The following is a 19,886-nucleotide window of genomic DNA, read 5'->3' as shown; positions in this document are numbered from 1 at the left end:
TCTGAAAATCTTACAATGGACAGTTTTAGCATTAAGTTTATATGAGACCTCAGTTAGAAGCTGTTGCTAGAGATATTGCTAAAACATGACTGAACTCCTAGGGGTCAATGATTTAATATTGCTCTAGCTGTCAGTAGTTGTGTTTCTTGGAAGAACATGAATGATCATGTAAGGTTAGATTGTTTATTTGAGATTTTTCTTGTTTCTTGAGGTAAGTTTGTGTAGCTATAAACTTCCCTCTTAGAACTGCTTTTGCTGCATCCCATAAGTTTTGGATCATCGTGTTTTCATTGTCATTTGTCTCTAGGTATGTTTTGATTTCCTCGTTGATTTCTTCAGTGAGCTTTTGGTTATTTAGTAACATATTGTTTAGCCTCCATATGTTTGTATGTTTTATGTTTTTATCCCTGTAATTGATTTCTAATCTCATAGAGTTGTGGTCAGAAAAGATGCTTGATATGATTTCAATTTTCTTAAATTTACTGAGGCTTGATTGGTGCCCCAAGATGTGATCTATCCTGGAGAATGTTCCATGCACGCTTGAGAAGAAAGTGTAATCTGCTGTTTTTGGATGGAATGTCCTATAAATATCAATTAAATCTCTCTGGTCTATTGTGTCATTTAAAGCTTGTGTTTCCTTATTAATTTTCTGTTTGGATGATCTGTCCATTGGTATAAGTGAGCTGTTAAAGTCCCCCACTATTACTGTGTTACTGTTGATTTCCCCTTTAATAGCTGTTAGCAGTTGCCTTACATATTGAGGTGCCCCTATGTTGGGTGCATATATATTTATAATTGTTATATCTTCTTCTTGGATTGATCCCTTGATGATTATGTAGTGTCCTTCCTTGTCTCTTGTAACATTCTTTATTTTAAAGTCTATTTTATCTGATATGAGTATTGCTACTTCAGCTTTCTTTTGATTTCCATTTGCATGGAATATCTTTTTCCATCCCCTCACTTTCTGTCTGTATGTGTCCCTAGGTCTGAAGTGGGTCTCTTGTAGATAGCATATATATGGGTCTTGTTTCTGTATCCATTTAGCGAGCCTGTGTCTTTTGGTTGGAGCATTTAATCCATTCATGTTTAAGGTAATTATTGATATGCATGTTCCTGTGACCATTTTCTTAATTGTTTTGGGTTTGTTCTTGTAGGTCCTTTTCTTCTCTTGTGTTTCCCACCTAGAGAAGTTCCTTTAGCATCTGTTGTAAAGCTGGTTTGCTGGTGCTGAATTCTCTTATCTTTTTGCTTGTCTGTTAAGCTTTTGATTTCTCCATCGAATCTGAATGAGATCCTTGCAGTGTAGAGTAATCTTGGTTGTAGGTTCTTCCCTTTCATCACTTTAACTATGTCATGCCACTCCCTTCTGGCTTGTAGAGTTTCTGCTGAGAAATCAGCTGTTAACCTTATGGGAGTTCCCTTGTATGTTATTTGTTGTTTTTCACTTGCTGCTTTCAATAATTTTTCTTTGTCTTTAATTTTTGCCAGTTTGATTACTATGTGTCTCAGTGTGTTTCTCCTTGGGTTTTCCTGTATGGGACTCTCTGTGCTTCCTGGACTTGGGTGGCTGCTTCCTTTCCCATGTTAGGGAAGTTTTTGACTATAATCTCTTCAAATATTTTCTCTGGACCTTTCTGTCTCTCTTCTCCTTCTGGGACCCCTATAATATGAATGTTGTTGTGTTTAATGTTGTCCCAGAGGTCTCTTAGTCTGTCTTCATTTCTTTTCATTCTTTTTTCTTTATTCTGTTCTGCAACAGTGAATTCCACCATTCTGTCTTCCAGGTCACCTCTCCATCCTTCTGCCTCAGTTATTCTGCTATTGATTCCTTCTAGTGTATTTTTCATTTCAGTTATTGTATTGTTCATCTATGTTTGTTTGTTCTTTAATGATTCTAGGTCTTTGTTAAACATTTCTTGCATTTTCTCTAGCTTTGCCTCCATTCTTTTTCTGTGGTCCTGGATCATCTTCACTATCATTATTCTGAATTCTTTTTCTGGAAGGTTGCCTAGCTCCACTTCATTTTGTTGTTTCTGGGGTTTTATCTTGTTCCTTCATCTGGTACATAGCCCTCTGCCTTTTCATCTTGTGTATCTTTCTGTGAATATGGTTTTTGTTCCACAGGCTGCAGGATTGTAGTTCTTTTTTCTGCTGTCTGCCCTCTGGTGGATGAGGCTATCTAAGGGGCTTGTGTAAGTTTCCTGATGGGAGGGACTCGGCAGTATTGTTTAAAGGAGTGATTCTTCAATTTAGTTGTCAAAGTCAAGATGGGCTGAACAACCATGGGGACAGCAGAAAGGGGAAGGAAGTCATTTTAGCAGAAAAAAAATTTAAAAGCATGAAATAATATGGGACCTGGAAATCAAGTTTAGTAGATCATGGCAAGAGATAAGATTACAAACAAGTGGGCTTAGACCATATGGGGCACCATTCAAGGGCCTGATTTTGGAGAATATTATCTCGTGGTTGTATTTAAAGAAGACAAAGGTTAAATCAGCAATGTTATAGGAATAATTGGTCTCTTGATGTAATCCAGGAGGAAAATGTAGAAGGCAGGACTAGGCAGAGTTATTGACAGAGGGATGGATTTAAGAAATTTATAACAGAGATTAGAGAAAACCTGGACCTCAGTTGGGAATAGGGGATAATGGAAGGGGTAGGGGATGGATTGGTGACATCATTGGCTATGTGGTTTGGATAATGTAATGGATAGTTTTTTCAGTATTTGAAAAAACGAATACATAACGGGGTGGGAGTGAATGTTAAGGAAGAGTTCTGTTTTCTGCATAACAAATTATACTCAATTTTAGCAGTTTAAAATAACAAGCTTATATTGTCTCACCTTTTCTTTGTGTCAGGAATTTGGGAGCAGCTTAGATGAGTGGTTATAACTCAGGATCTTCCGTGATTGCTTCAAGATGTTGGATAGAGTTGCAGCCATCTGAGGCTTGACTGAGGCTAGAGTATCTTTTTCTAAGATGATTCACTCACATGACTTGGCAGGTGGCTAGTGTCAGACAGGCTTCTCCAAAGGTCTGCTCGAGTATCCTTATGACATGTTAATTGGCTCCTCTCAGAGCGGGTAATCCAAGGGACATCACAGAAGAAGACACGATGTTTTTTATGATTCAGCCTCATAAGCCACACATGCTATTTCTGAAAAATCCCAGTGATTACACAGGTCAGCACAATTTAATGTGGGAGAGAATGTTAAAACAGTGTGAATAGTAGGAGGAGTAGGAGGCATGGATCATTAGGACTATCTTCGAGGCTGGTTACCAGAAGGCATATTGAGTTTAAGTGTCAGGAAGTAATTTGCTCCATAAGTAGTAAGCAGTCGGATATATGGGTCAGGAACACAGGAGAGAGTTCAATCTAGTAAAAAGAATGTTTAGAAGGATGATAGGACAAAGCCATAACATTCTGGAAAGTCTACATTCAAAAGTTTGTCACAGGGAAGCAGTGCATTAACAAGGCTGAGAAGGAGGGATCAGGGAGTGAAGAACATAGCCAGAAGATAATAGTTGCCCTGAAATTAATAGTGGTGAGTTTCACATGGTGGAAATAACGATTAGGAAGAATGTATTGGATTTGGTAATTATGACATAATTTATGACCTTTACCAGTGAATTAGGAGAGAAGTAGAAAACTAATGACACAGAATATGAAAAAAAAGTGAAGAAATGGAGACAGCAAGTAGCAATTATATTTTCAAGGACTTGGCTAAGAAAGGAAGTGAAAAAGGAGCTATGGCAGAAAGAGGAACTGCAGAGAGATCATGTATGTGACGGGAGGAAACTGAGGATGTTGGGAGAGGAAGACTGAACATTTAGGAAATAGAAAAGGTAACTAAAAGAACAGCATTCCAGAAGAGAAAGGAGATTTTCACAGCAAGAATCCAGGTAGAAGGCTTACTTCAAATTTGCATTAAAGTTTCCTTTTCTGCAGAGGTGAATGTCTGCTGGAATATGAAATAGTTGAGATTGTTCATGTTGGAGATAGCAGTTTTCTCTGAAAAGTATGAGTTCTTGTCAAAGTGGGGTTTAGGGCAGAAGTGGAGTGGAGGACCTAAGAAAATCGGTAGTTTAGAATAGCCTTGTGTAGAGAGAAAATGGGTGACCACTCCAGGATGGTAAAGTGCTCAAGGATCTCCACTGAGTTTGAAGATCATAAATTTATGGTGGCACCAATGGGTACTCTTGAACTTTAAAATATGGAGCTTAGAAAACTAGGTAAAAGAGAGGCCGTATTGTTTTGTGGTTAAAACAGACTGTGGAACTGTGTAACCTGAGTTTAGATGCAGTTCTGCTACTTAAAGCTTTATAATCAAAGGCAAATTTACCTCTATGAGGCTGTAGTATTTAACTTACAGAGTTGTTGTGAGGATTAAATTAATTAGTATATGTAAAGCATTAAGAAAATAAAATAGTCCACGCTGAACACTCAATAAAAAGTAGTTATTTTTATGAAGGTTATTGAATTTTATTTGTCTCGCTTAAAAAATTTCCTTCCACATATTTGTTTCTCTTATTTTAATAAACAGTATAGTTTAGTTTCAAGCATTTTTAGGAACAAATTTGAACTACAACAAATGAATTCTCTTGGAAGCTTAGTAACCTGATTGTATAGATCAAGATGTTTTGTGTAAGTACTGAAGGGAAATTCGGTGACTAATCAGTAAGTCAAAAACCAAAACCAGAATCACCCTTCCCACCACTCCTCATGCAAACTTCTCTTTGCTGCAAACTTCAGCATCTTAGCAACCAGGCATGCTGTGCCTTGGACAACCGTACGTGCTTGGTGACACTTGAAGTTCTTTCTTCCCTCTCATGGGGCTTTGAAGCTTAGAAGAGTTGGTGTGAAACTTTCCAGGCCAAGCAGAGGTGGGATGGTATGACCCTGGGCCTTCTGCTAGACCTGTCTACACCTCCGGCCCCACTTGAAACCCCAAAGGATAAAGGAATTGCAGTCGAGAACATCCAGTCATGTGTCTCGAGCAGAGTTACTACACAGTAGAACAAGGTCTCCTGAACAGAAGAAAAGGCTGGGCTTTTTCAGCACTTTATCCTATCTCTACCTTGTGTCTGACAGGATCTTGGTGCTCTGGCTGGGTGTCAGCCCTGAGCCTCAGAGGTGGGAGAGCCAAGTTCAGGACATTGGACCACCAGAGATGGCCTCACATAATATCAATCGGCGACAGCTCTCCCAGAGATCTCCATCTCAACGCTAAGACCCAGCTCCACTCAGTGACCAGCACCTGCAGTGCTGGACACCCCATGCCAAACAACTAGCAAGACAGGAACACAAACCCAACTATGAGCAGAGAGGCTGCCTAAAATCATAATAAGTTCACAGATACCCCAAAACGCACCACCAGACGAGGGCCTGCCCACCAGAAAGACAAGATCCAGCCTCATCCACCAGAACACAGGCAACAGCCTCCTCCACCAGGAAGCCTACACAACCCACTGAACCAACCTTCCCCACTGGGGGCAGACACCAAAACCAATGGGAACTATGAACTTGCATCCTGTGAAGAGGAGACCCCAAACACAGTAAGTTAAGCAAAATGAGGAGACAGAGAAATATGCAGCAGATGAAGGAGCAAGGTAAAAACCCACCAGACCAAACAAATGAAGAGGAAATAGGCAGTCCACCTGAAAAAGAAATCAGAGTAATGGTAGTGAAGATGATCCAAAATCTTGGAAATAGAATGGAGAAAATATAAGAAACGTTTAACAAGGACCTAGAAGAACTAAAGAGAAACAGTGATGAACCACACAGTAAATGAAATTAAAAATTCTCTAGAAGGAATTAATAGCAGAATAACTGAAGCAGAAGAACGGATAAATGACATGGAAGATAAAATAGGGGAAATAACTACTGCAGAGCAGAACAAAGAAAAAAGAATGAAAAGAATTGAGGAAAGTCTCAGAGACTCTGGGACAACATGAAAAGCACCAACACTTGAATTATAGGGGTCCCAGAAGAGGAAGAGAAAAAGAAAGGGACTGAGAAAATATTTGAAGAGATTATAGTTGAAAACTTCCCTAATATGGGAAAGGAAATAGTCAATCAAGTCCAGGAAGCACAGAGAATCCCATACAAGATAAATCCAAGGAGAAACATGCCAAGACACATATTAACCAAACTATCAAAAATTAAATATAGAGAAAAAAATTAAAAGCAGCAAAGGAGGGCTTCCCTGGTGGCGCAGTGGTTGAGAGTCCGCCTGCCGAGCAGGGGACGCGGGTTCGTGCCCCAGTCCGGGAAGATCCCACTTGCTGTGGAGCAGCTGTGCCTGTGAGCCATGGCCGCTGAGCCTGCGCGTCCAGAGCCTGTGCTCCACAACGGGAGAGACCACAATAGTGAGAGGTCCACATACCGCAAAAAAAAAAAAAAAAGCAGCAAAGGAAAAGCAAGAAATAACATACAAGGGAATCCCCGTAAGGTTAACAGCTGATCTTTCAGCAGAAACTCTACAAGCCAGAAGGGAGTGGCAGGAGATATTTAAAGTGATGAAAGGGAAAAACCTAAAACCAAGATTACTCTACCCAGCAAGGATCTGATTCAGATTCGATGGAGAAATTAAAACCTTTACAGACAAGCAAAAGCTAAGAGAATTTAGCACCACCAAACCAGCTTTACAACAAATGCTAAAGGAACTTGTCTAGGCAGGAAACACAAGACAAGGAAAAGACTTACAATAAAAAACCCAAAACAATTAAGAAAATGGTAATAGGAACATACATATCGACAATTACCTTAAATGTAAATGGATTAAATGCTCCAACCAAAAGACATAGACTGGGTGAAAAACAAGACCCATATATATGTTGTCTACAAGAGAACCACTTCAGACCTAGGGACACATACAGACTGAAAGTGAGGGGATGGAAAAAGATATTCCATGCAAATGGAAATCAAGAGAAAGCTGGAGTGGCAATTCTCATATCAGACAAAATAGACTTTAAAATAAATACTATTACAAGAGACAAAGAAGGACACTACATAATGATCAAGGAATCAATCCAAGAAGAAGATATAACAATTGTAAATATTTATGCACCCAACATAGGAGCACCTCAATACATGAGGCAAATTTTAACAGCCATAAAAGGGGAAATCGACAGTAACACAATGATAATAGCGTACTTTAGATTGGTTCAAGATGGTGTAGTAGAAGGGCATGCTCTCACTCCGTCCTGCGAGAACACCGGAATCACAGCTAACTGCTGAGCAATCATCGACAGGAAGACACTGGAAACCACCAAAAAATATACCCCACATCCAAAGACAAAGGAGAAGCCACAATGAGACGGTAGGAGGGGCACAATCACAAGAAAATCAAATCCCATAACTGCTGGGTGTGTGACTCACAAACTGGAGAACACTTATACCACAGAAGTCCACCCACTGGAGTGAAGGGTCTGATCCCCATGTCAGGCTTCCCAACCTGGAGGTGCAGCAACGAGAGGAGGAATCCAAGAGAAACAGACTTTGAATCCTAGCGGGATTTGATTGCAGGACTTCAACAGGACAGGGGGAAACAGACTCCACTCTTAGAGCGCACACACAAAGCAGTGTGTGCATCGGGACCCAGGGGAAGGAGCAGTGACCCCATAGGAGACTGAACAAGACCTACCTGCTGTTGTTGAAGGGTCTCCTGCAGAGGCGCGGGGTGGCTCTGTCTCACTCTGAGGACAGGGATGCTGGCGGCGGAGGTTCTGGGAAGTGCTCTTTAGCGTAAGCCCTACCAGAGTCAGCCATTGGCCCCACAAAAGAGCCAGGGTAAGCTCCAGTGTTGGGTCGCCTCAGGTCAAACAACCAACAGGGAGGGAACGCAGCCCCACCCATCAGCAGTCAAATGGATTAAAGTTTTACTGGGCTCTGCCCACCAGAGCAACAGCCAGCTCTACCCACCACCAGTCCCTCCCATCAGGAAGCTTGCACAAGCCTCTTAGATAGCCTCATCCACCAGAGGGCAGACAGCAGAAGCAAGAAGAACTACAATCCTGCAGTCTGTGGGAAAAAAAAAAACACATTCACAGAAAGATACACAAGATGAAAAGGCAGAGGGCTATGCACCATATTAAAGAACAAGGTAAAACCCCAGAAAAACAACTAAATGGAGTGGAGATAGGCAACCTTCCAGAAAAAGAATTCAGAATAATGATAGTGAAGATGATCCAGGACCTCAGAAAAAGAATGGAGGCAAAGCTAGAGAAGATGCAAAAAATATTTAACAAAGACCTAGAAGAATGAAAGAACAGAAAAACAGAGATGAACAATAGAATAAATAAAATGAAAAATACACTAGAAAACCTACCTAAGGAGACAAAAGACCTATATGCAGAAAATTATAAGACATATAAGAAATTAAAGATGATACAAATAGATGGAGAGATATATCATGTTCTTGGATTGGAAGAATCAATATTCTGAAAATGACTCTACTACCCAAAGCAATCTACAGTTTCAATGCAATCCCTATCAAACTACCACTGGCATTTTCACAGAACTAGAACAAAAAATTTCACAATTTGTATGGAAACACAAAAGACCCCGAATAGCCAAAGCAATCTTGAGAACGAAAAACGGAGATGGAGGAATCAGTTTCCCTGACCTCAGACTATACTACAAAGCTACAGTAATCAAGACGGTATGATACTGGCACAAAAACAGAAATATAGATCAATGGAACAGGATAGAAAGCCCAGAAATAAACCCACACACATATGGTCACCTTATCTTTGGTAAAGGAGGCAAGAATATACAGTGGAGAAAGGACAGCCTCTTCAATAAGTGGTGCTGGGAAAACTGGACAGCTACATGTAAAACAATGAAATTAGAACACTCACTAACACCATACACACACAAAAAAAACTCCAAATGGATTAAAGACCTAAATGTAAGGCCAGACACTATAAAGCTCTTAGAGGAAAACATAGGCAGAACACTCTATGACATAAATCACAGCAAGATCCTTTTTGACCCAGCTCCTAGAGAAATGGAAATAAAAACAAAAATAGACAAACGGGACCTAGTGAAACTTAAAAGCTTTTGCATAGCAAAGGAAACCATAAACAAGACAAAAAGACAACCCTCACAATGGGAGAAAATATTTGCAAATGAAGCAACTGACAAAGGATTAATCTCCAGAATATACAAGCAGCTCAATATCAAAAAACAAACAACCCAATCCAAAAATGGGTAGAAGACGTAAATAGACATTTCTCCAAGAAGATATACAGATTGCCAACAAACACATGAAAGAACGCTCAACATCATTAATCATTAGAGAAATGCAAATCAAAACTACACTGAGGTATCATCTCACACCGGTCAGAATGGCCATCATCAAAAAATCTACAAACAGTAAATGCTGGAGAGGGTGTGGAGAAAAGGGAACCCTCTTGCACTGTTGGTGGGAATGTAAATTGATACAGCCACTATGGAGAACAGTATGGAGGTTCCTTAAAAAACTAAGAATAGAAGTACCATACGACCCAGCAATCCCACTACTGGGCATATACCCTGAGAAAACCATAATTCAAAGTCATGTACCAAAATTTTCATTGCAGCTCTATTTACAATAGCCAAGACATGGAAGCAACCTAAGTGTCCATCAACAGATGAATGGATAAAGAAGATGTGGCACATATAACAATGGAATAGTACTCAGCCATAAAAAGAAACTAAATTGAGTTATTTGTAGTGAAGTGGGTGGACCTAGAGTCTGTCATACAGAGTGAAGTAAGTCAGAAAGAGAAAAACAAATACTGTATGCTAACACATATATATGGAATCTAAAAAAGAAAATGGTCATTAAGAACCTAGGAGTAAGATGGGATTAAAGACGCAGACCTACTAGAGAATGGACTTGAGGATATGGGAGGGGGAAGGGTAAGCTGTGACAAAGTGAGAGAGTGGCATGGACATATATACACTACCAAACGTAAAATAGATAGCTAATGGGAAGCAGCCGCATAGCACAGGAAGATCAGCTTGGTGCTTTGCGACCGCCTGGAGCTGTGGGATAAGGAGGGTGGGAGGGAGATGCAAGAGGGAGGGGAATTGGGGATATATGTGTATGTATAGCTGATTCACTTTGTTATACAGCAGAAACTAACCCAACAGTGTAAAGCAATTATACTCCAATTAAGATGTTAAAAAAAAACCCACCACGTGACACAAGATAGTATAGGTAATCAATTAAAAAACACCCCTCTCTGCCTCTTTACTTGCCCCTGCTTTTTGCAATGGTTTGTCCAGGCAAAGGGTCCAGAATCCAAATCATGATGACTTTTATACTGTACCTCCTCATTTTTCCCCACATCTGTTAAAATTATTTTTTAAAATATGTTTTCTTTATGGAGATCCTTCTATTAATTTCAAGGGGTTCTGCATCCTTAAATTAAACATCAATATATAAATCAATTTAATGCTCAGAAACAATTTCTTTTTGCCATTGTCTTTCAATCCACTATAAAGTTCTGGAAAAGCCAGATGACACATAGATGTATGTGTATTAAAGCTAGGCTTTAGCATTTCATGCCAATGTTTTTCTTCATGGTTGTGGCCAGAAGGGAATTTGTTTACATTTATTTATTCTGATGGAAATGACAGATTTTCTGAATTGATGTACTTTCAATTATGCTGCTGTGAAATTCAGCAGTTGGTACAAATTCAGTATAGAACATTCTAGAATGATTCGTACATTTCCAGAGTGAACCATGAGTGGTGTAGGAGATAGTGCAGCCCAGTATGTGCAAGAACGTGATGATACCTTCTGTTTGAAATAGATTATAGCACTATACTTCATTTAGGACTTATCTGGACATTAGATTTTGCCTTGATGATTAATTTTCTTATCAACTTCTCAAGCAAAGAAAATGAAGAAATTAACAACTGATTTCAGGGAGTGATTTTGAAGGTCCACTAATCAAACCTACTTCTGCAAAATAAATCGGAAATATTGAAAAGAATCACTAGCATGTGAATGTACTTTTTATATGTGAAACTACTGGATTGTGTAGTTAATTTTACATGTATATCAGTTGAAACTAGAGAACTTTAGCGATCAGCTAAACCTTAAAAATGAAAGGGTAACTTCAGGGTGGGAAAGTACTTACAAAAGGTCTCAGGTAATTGTTTACTTAATCCAGGTTTATTATCATAGGATGTACATTTGTGTCAAATGACATGCAGACAATAAAGTGTTGTAGTCAGTCTTTAAAAAATAAAATCTTAGTGTCATGGGCCCCTGCTCTTGAAGTTAGCTGCTCAGCTTGTCACAGTGCGATCCTCAGGCTGGATAAGCGTACTGGTACACATCTGCATTTTTGGGTGAACAGTGTGGATTTACCTGCTTTCCCGCAATGCACTGTACTTGGTGAAGCACTGCGCTTCTAATGGCTTACATTGATCTCTTGATTCTGTGGTTAATTAAGACGTATTTTGCAGCACATCCCACAAGTTCCAAGGCTCAGAGGATTAGTCGATAGTTTTCTGCAGCTCTGCCATTAGCAGGGCCAACTGTCTTAAAGACATAGTCCGTTTTTTCTAGCGTGTGTGTTTTCTTACACTTCAGGAGATTTGATGTACAGCCATAGCAGTCAGAGATGGAGAGAGATAGGCAGCTATGATAAGGTAGAAATATAAGGGGACTAGGGTTCTAATTCCAGATCAGAGTGTTACAGACTGGGAAAACTTGGGCAGAATTAATCTGTCTGAACCTGTGTCTTCATCTTTATTTATATAAAGAAGACAACATCTGTTGTTGCGACGTCATAGTATTGTGTAAAGCATCAGCTTCATTAAAGTGAGAGAAAGTACTCTGAAGTCTGTAGAGCATTACATGTGAGCTTCGGAACAGCATGAATTTTAAAAAATCAAAATACTACTTTAAACTACTTACAGGAAGAGGATAAGGCACAAGTTGTTAAGGGAAAGGAAGAAGTGAGAGGTTAGCAATTAAAGTCGAAGGCTTGAGAGGGAGATGATACACAGGAGTGAGGGAAAAGCTGTGATTTTCCAGGAAAATAAAAGAGGGCTGTATGTAGGGAAATGGAAATAAAGAGGCAGGATAGTGAAAGCATGAGGTGAAATAAGAGGGAGTGTTTACCTTTAACGAGTCCAATCCATTTGGACTATTGTGCTTCCTAAATTCTAGCTGTTTCTGTGCCAAGTAACTACTAATGTGTGTACTTGATAATGCAGGTTCACAAGGATCACACTGATGGCTTGGCAAAATGAATACACCCTCACTTTTCCAAAATCTCTTGTTGGCTTGAATACAAGGGACTCAAGGCTGTTATCTCAGTGGGCTGTACAGGTCTCATGGCCATAACTCTCTTGCAGCAACGGAAGTTCAGCCAATAGTGTTATCACCATAAACCTCCAAAGAATCTGACAAACGGTGCTTACCATTACCACATTGTTCTACTACTGTATTTATATGTTCCTGGAAAGAGGCATCTCTGTGGTTGCCAATAGCTGAACTATTGCACATAGATTGAAGAAAAAGGGCAATGTAGTTTGAATAATTGGCCAAGGAAATATTTGGTTATTCAAGAGATGGCCTATGCAAGGAAAGAGAAGTATTGTTTGTTTTCAAAATGTAGGTATGACAGAAAGGAAAGAATGACTGACTACTTTACTGCCCTCATTCGACAGAATATATTTCAGAGAGGCAAGAGAATTTCACACATAACTAACTGTGTAGGTGAGACCCAAGATGTATAGGAGGATGGATTTTCTATACTCTTTGACTAATATATATAACATTCCCTACTATCAAAGCTAAAGCACTTAGTGAAAGTGGGGTGAAGCTGGGGTCTAGGTTCAGATAACTATTGGGTAAGTTTGTCCAGAGTTTCTTAAAATTGCATAATGATTGAATGTCAGGTTAATTTTTTTAAATGAATATGGTCCATGTTTGGGAAGTGTTTGTTTTCTCTTTTTCTGCCTTTAGCCCTCAAGTAAATGATCAAATCAGGTGACTTTATAAAGACTAATTTCTTCAGTATGATTTCACACCCATGGTAGATTCTGAGGGAACATACGTTAACGATAACATTATGATTCACTTATGGCTATAACACATCTTGCTATTGGGTTTACCATATTTGCTGATATAATCTAAATTAACTCTTCAGAATCACACGTGCAAAATCCCAAATGTCTGTCAGCAAAATGTCTGTTGAGTGGTTCACCCCTCTGTTAAGGACTCATTTATCCCTTCCCCCAAATTATTTTTTGAAAGGGCATTATGTCTTTGTCACCTAAGTCCCAACAAAATGCAGTTCAGGGATGTATTCTAAATAGAGAGAGGAAACTAATTTATATTACTGAATATATCTTCTTAAGTACAGTAGGTACTTAGAATTTCAGGATTTAACAGTCCAAGTTTTAAAGATTTGTGAACAACCCAAAGGGCAATTTCAAGGAATAATTTATAACTTTGCCAAGGATAGGATTTGAAGCACATGCTGGGAGCTAGGTTTATGGAAGTCAGTCACCAGCCCATTACCCAGGACCACACTTCAACATGAATTCATGGTCCCCCATTACTTCCATGGGCTCTGGAATTCTCATTAAGGGTCTGAAAGAGTCACTTTACATTTTATGGGAGAAATAATATAAGATTCGAGAGTCTGGAAATTAGAGAAGGTCTCAGAGGTAAATAGTGAGAATATCAATGGTGAATTTTTTTTTTTTAAGCACGATGATTCATTATTCTTATCTCAACTCTTCTACAACTCTTAGGAATTTCTGCATAAGACTTAAGCTAGAGTATCAAATGGATGTCGAATAATAGCTCCTTTAGTATATAAGTCGACAAGCTGTGATTTGAATCCCTGTCTGACTTCCAAACCCAATGATACTATTACACTATGTGAATCAATTTTGCCACACCCCGTTTTGCAGACTACATTCATGAGTTTGGTCCTCTCCCAAGCTCACGTTCTAAGGCTCTGCTTCCCCTTCTATAGCCAGAGCTCCACAGGCCTTAGTAAAAGAGTACTTAGCTATTCCAAGAACCAACTCTTCTTTCTCCCTGAAAACATGGTGCCCTCTGGGAATGAGACTTCCTGGTGAAAGATGAAGAAAATCTGGGACTCTGGGGTGCTAGTGTACTTTAATTTCTCAAAGATTAAACAGTGTTCTAAACCTAAGACTTTGGTTCTTGGAGAGTCCACGTGGGCTTTCTGGAGTATTCTGAATCTTGCTTTTGTGGAAGCAGAGCCCTGGGTCACTATTATAAACATACTTTGTAGAGAGCAGCTGGGTATCTCCCAAATCCCACAGGCTTCTCTACACGTAGGCCGAGAAAGAAGCTGCTAATGGAGTTTAAAAGGTTACCTTCATTAACTAAAAATAAATTTCAAGTGAATGGCCTTCTTTCGAAGCAGGAGCATTCAGAATGGGCATATGTTAAAATGAAAGACAGATGAGTCTTTGCAATGTTTTCCTAGTGCGCTTTTCCCCTTTTCTGCTCATAAATGTCTGTTACCTCAGAATCCTCTCTGGAATCTGATTAGACTTCAGAGCCTTCATAATGTTTGAAGGTGAGCTCAGATCAATTTCCTGCAACTTCCCTGCTATGGTAAATCATTTATTGGGACGGATGTTCTACAAGGCCCGGCAAGAGAGAACTCATGAAAAATAAATATGGTAAAATACTTGATGCTGTCCTGCAGCAATCTTCAAGGCTTCATCACATTTAAACTCTCCATGACATTGAAGCAGTTAGAACATTTTCCCTCATTTGGTCTCACTGTGGCCAGTTGAACTCAATATGTGATGGCACTGATTTCTTTACATAGCCTTTAATTCACTATTTCGTGGCCACAGATTTCTTGGTCTGACCAAGGGAACAACATGGAAAGTTAGTCATAACAATAGGGAGTGAGACAGACAAGGTGGATAGATCCATTTTTACTCATTTCTTCTGAAAATAAAACAAGCTAAGAAAGGAAAACAAGGAAAGTACCTTACTTTGTAGGGCATTAAACCTTATTTCTAAGAGGTGTGGACAGAATAAAATGCACATATGGACTCAAAAGTTCTTTACAAATCATTTATTTTTCACAGGTAGGCAAAGTTACAAGAACTGTCTTTTGAATAATGAAAATTTGCACCTGAGTATTCTAGTTATCTCCCCTGGACTGATAAAGTGGCTAGTAACCATTACAAACAAAAACAAACAATAAACAATAATAATAGCAACAGGGACAACTCTGGTCCCCCATTGTATCAACTCTACCTGTATCTCCTCTTGCCTTTGTTAGGAACTCCCACATTCTGGTATCAGAGGATGAAATGAGGGGCGAAGGAAATAATAAAAATAAATGCCTCTAGTATGTTTCAGATACATCCCATAATCTCATTTAGTTTAGTACTCATAACTACCTGTCAAAATTGGTAACATTATTTTCATTTTACTTGTAAAGAAACAGACTAAATAATGTACTCGAGGTCGTTTAATTAGTGAAGAGTGAACCAAGCATCAAATCACGTCTGTCTGAAATCTGCAAACTAATTGAGATGAGGTCTTAGAGACATTCCAGTTCTAGACAGCTGGAAGTAAAAAAACAGAAATACGTCTCAAGTAGAGAGAAACAAGTTCATCATGTTGGGAGACAAACAGGCAGGATCAGAGACAATGGGAGTAAGATTCAGAATGGCGAAGAACTCTGATTCTCAGATATTACACCAAAAGAAGGTAAATTAGTGGAAAAACCTAAATCTCTCTTGTGGATGACACCCTTTCAACACCATCTTGATGTTCTTGAATAATCTCTCCAGAGCTCTCCTTTGGGAATTTGTGCAGATTCTCTGACGATGCCTTTTGTCAAGAGGAGGAATACAGTATGTTTCTTAATTGTCATTTCATTCGCAGAGGCATGTAGTAGGTTGAATTAATAACTCTTTCCTATATCTCCACTCCCTCACTCCACCTAGTCCACGTGCTGCATTGCTGTCTATGAATCCAAGCGGAACTTTGCATTCAGCAAATCACTATTTGATTCAAGAATGTCAGTGGTTCATCTGGATTTTCTAGGCTTTCTGAAATATGTGCATGCTTTAGCTGTCCAGTTACATGTCTAACTCCTTGCAGCCTGTATACCCTTTGCCCCAGCCATGCTCTCATCACTTACATCGGGTACAACGCCACCTATCCACCTTTGCCTAAGTGCTTCTGTGGTTTTGAAATTTCTCCCCAGCTCTGACTGCATATCTGAGTCAAGTTATTTAAAAAATATATTAATATTTAGAAAACATAGAGAGGTAGGAAGAATTGTTAATAATGATCCCCATAATCTCAAAAAACAGATAACTGCAAGCCTTTTTATAAGCCTCTTTGTATATTTTCATCAATTATGCACATATATTCTTAAAAATATGGGCCATATTATATAAACAATTGTCTTTTTATTGATGTGGCAGGCATTTTTTCCATATCATTATTTTTAAAAACTTGACTGAATAATATTCCATCAGATGTAATTTATACAAATATTAACTTGTTATTTGATAGTTTTAACCCTAATACAATTTGCCTATGTTAATAATATTGTAATAAGTATACTTTTATATAAATATTACTCTGTATCTTTGATTATATACTTGACATAAAGTCTTAGGTGTGAAAATACTACTGTTTCTAATAATATGAAAATTTTCAGGGCCCTTACTATAATATTATTGACAAACTTCTTTCCAGAAAATTGATTTCAATCTATATTTACATCAAGTGAATATAACAGTGTTATCTAAACTTATCCTAAAACTAGCAATCAGCTTTTAAATGTTCATCAATTTGATAAACTTATCTCATTATTTTAATTTTCATTTATTTGATATTTAGTAGAGTTACACTTTAAAAAACATTTATCAGTTATATTAACATTTCTTCACTGATTTAATTTTATGACCTCTGCCTATGCTCTTGTTTTTAAAAATATATATTTTAAAAGAGTAAAGAGAAAATAAAAAGTACCAAATTTTTGTTTTTCCTAAATTTTCTAAAATCTTTTTTTGAAATTAAAAAAAGAAAAAAGCATTAAACCTAATTAAAAAACACAATTTTAGTCAGCCAGTACTCTGTCTTAAAGAAAGAAAGAAAAGGAATTTGTGCCATACATAAGGGGATGGTTGCCTAGTTTTCTATTTGTCAAAGAGCTTGGATCTCCAAGCCAGGAAGTAGGAAATAAAGGAGTAATAAAGTAATTTTTTTTTTCTCTTCTTTTCCTTTCAATTAGGAAGGTGGGTTTAATGCAGAACATGGGTAGGCTTCCATCTCTCTCTCTTAATATTGTTCCATATCCTGGAAGAAAAAAAAAAAAAAAGGTCTTCTTCCAATTTTAGGTGGCAGTAAGAATGTGGGTTTATTATTTTTCATTGGTAGTTCAGCCAGGTGCTAGTTTCTCATTTAAGTCACTCCTGACAGAACTGGGATTGTTTGTTCTTCATCTTAATGTTCAGTTACATCCAACTCAACAACAGCTATTTTTGTGGGTTTAAAAAAATTTTTTTTTCTTTCACAAGAAATGAAATTACAAGTTCCCTAAGGGCTTATAACCTAAAAGATTCTTGGGTGTTGGTGGGTGACATGCTCATATCTGAGAACATGGAGTCTAAATGCCAACTCAACCAGTCCTTGGCTCTTGGAATTGGAGAAGATTATGTTTTCAACCTTTCAGGGGCTGTTTTCTCAACTGGAATCCTTGGTTATAGGATGATATCATGATATTCAACTCCAAACTCAAGTTTACTTCAAATCTCTCTTTAGTAGGAAGCCTTATTCTTGAATTCTCACGTCTCTCCCTTTTGGCCTGCAAAGTTTCTGCAGAAAAATCGGCTGATAACCTTATGGGGATTCCCATTATACGATTCTTTGTTTCTCTCTAGCTGCCTTTAGAATTGTCTCTTTTTAACTTTTGCCATTTTAGGTATATGTCTTGGTGTGGGTCTGTTTGAGTTCACCTTGTTTGGAACTCTCTGTGCTTCCTGTATCTGGATATCTGTTTCCTTGTTCAGGTTTGCTAAGTTTTCAGCTCTAATTTCATCAAATACATTTTTGGCTCCCTTCTCTGTCTCTTCTTTTTCTGGGGCCCCTATAATGAGAATGTTGGTATACTTGATATTATTTCAGGGATCTCTTAGACTATATTCATATTTTAAATTTGCTTTTCTTTTTGCTGTTCTGATTGTGTGATTACCATTATTCTATCTTCCAGAGTATTTATGTGTTTTTCTGTATCATTTATTCGGTTATTCATTTCTCCTAGTGTGTTTTTTATTTCAGCTATTGAATTCTTCATTTATGGATAGATATTTTTTATATTTTCTAGTTCCTTATTAAAACTATCACTGTGTAGTTTATTCTTTTCCCTAATTCAGTTAACATTTTTATAACCAATGCTTTGAATTCTTTATGTGGTAAATCATTTATTTGTTTCATTATCTTTTCAGGAGCAGTTCCTCTGCCTTTTGATTTTGCTTGACATTCTCTGCCTTTGTGAATTTAGGTCGGTTACTTATTTCGGTCTGGCAGGGTTGTTCTTATGTGGGAGTGTCCCTGTACAGACTGTATGTGCCCAATACCTTTGGTGGAAGAGCTGGATTTGATATGGATGAAAGTCATGTCCTTCCTGAGGGTATGCTGGCAGCTGTCACCTGGTAGGGGTGAGGCTGGAGATAGAGGGGCTAGAGCTGGAGCTGGGTGTGAGGCCAGACTTCCCCTCTGATCAGTGACTAACACTGCCCTAATGGGAATGGGGGTCTGATACCAAGTTTCTGAAGCAGAAGCCCTGATGGTCAGTACCGAGCTGGCTCTGTTCTATTTAAGTGTTTGTTTTCCACTCTCTCGGAAGCGGGACACTTGCCCCCGAAGCGGGGTGCGCTGAAGCAAGTGAGGCTCGTGCAGGCTCTTGGCTCATGTCAGCTGAAGACAGAAATCTGAGCTGTCTCTGACATGCTGCGGCCTGAGCAAGTGCCCACAGTTGTTTTCCTTGCTCTACTCAGATGCAGCCTTGCGTGCAAGTCCCCTTTGTCCCTCCCAGCTGATCAGTGCCCCTGGCTCCGCGGCCTCAGCCCTGTCGTGGAGCCACACCACAAGGCAGGAGGGCCCACGCGTACTCTGGGCACATGTTGAGAGGTGAGCTGTGGCGGAGCAGCCACCGTCAGAGATCTGGGCTGCTTTTGATGCGCTGCTTGGTTAAGTGCCAACAGTGGCTGCCTCTGCCAGCCCAGTCTCCACACAGGGGCTGGCTAACCTCTGTGTCCCACAGTCAGGTCTTCTGTCTGGTTGTGGTCACCCCAGATCCAGGGCTGCGCTCTGATGTGGAGTGAATGGGGCCAGAGCATTTACTTGGCTCAAGCTAGGGCCCATCTGAGGTGGTCATGGGAAAGCTGGCAAGCCAGCACGTACAGTCTTCATGAGTAGAGTCCAGGCTTCCCACTTCACTCCTGTGAGTCCCACCATCACTCCAGCTAGCCCAGGGAGCTCATCTCCCCTGCATAGAACCCCAGAACTGGGGGCACCCAGTTTGTGGCTCTCACCACTCACTCCCTCGTGTGGGTCTCCACCCATGTAATCTCCCGGTTCCTCTGAGTCCCCTTCCAGCGGCACAGATCCCAACCTGATTGCTTTCTTCCCTTCCTCCCTGATTAAGCGTGTATCTTTCTTACAGCCTTAGTTGCACCAGAGTCCTTCTGCCATTTTCCAGTTAGTTCTCAGTGTGAATTATTCCACATGTAGATGTGTTTTTGATGTGTTCTTGGGGGGAGGTGAGTTCAGCATCCTCCTACTATGCCATCTTGACCTATCTCCTGTGATTTACTTTCTCTCCACTAACTGAGGTCTCTTGTGTGCA

This window comes from Globicephala melas, chromosome 4, assembly GCF_963455315.2.
Source record: "Globicephala melas chromosome 4, mGloMel1.2, whole genome shotgun sequence".
Lineage (NCBI taxonomy): Eukaryota > Metazoa > Chordata > Mammalia > Artiodactyla > Delphinidae > Globicephala > Globicephala melas.
This window is presented reverse-complemented; position numbering follows the sequence as displayed.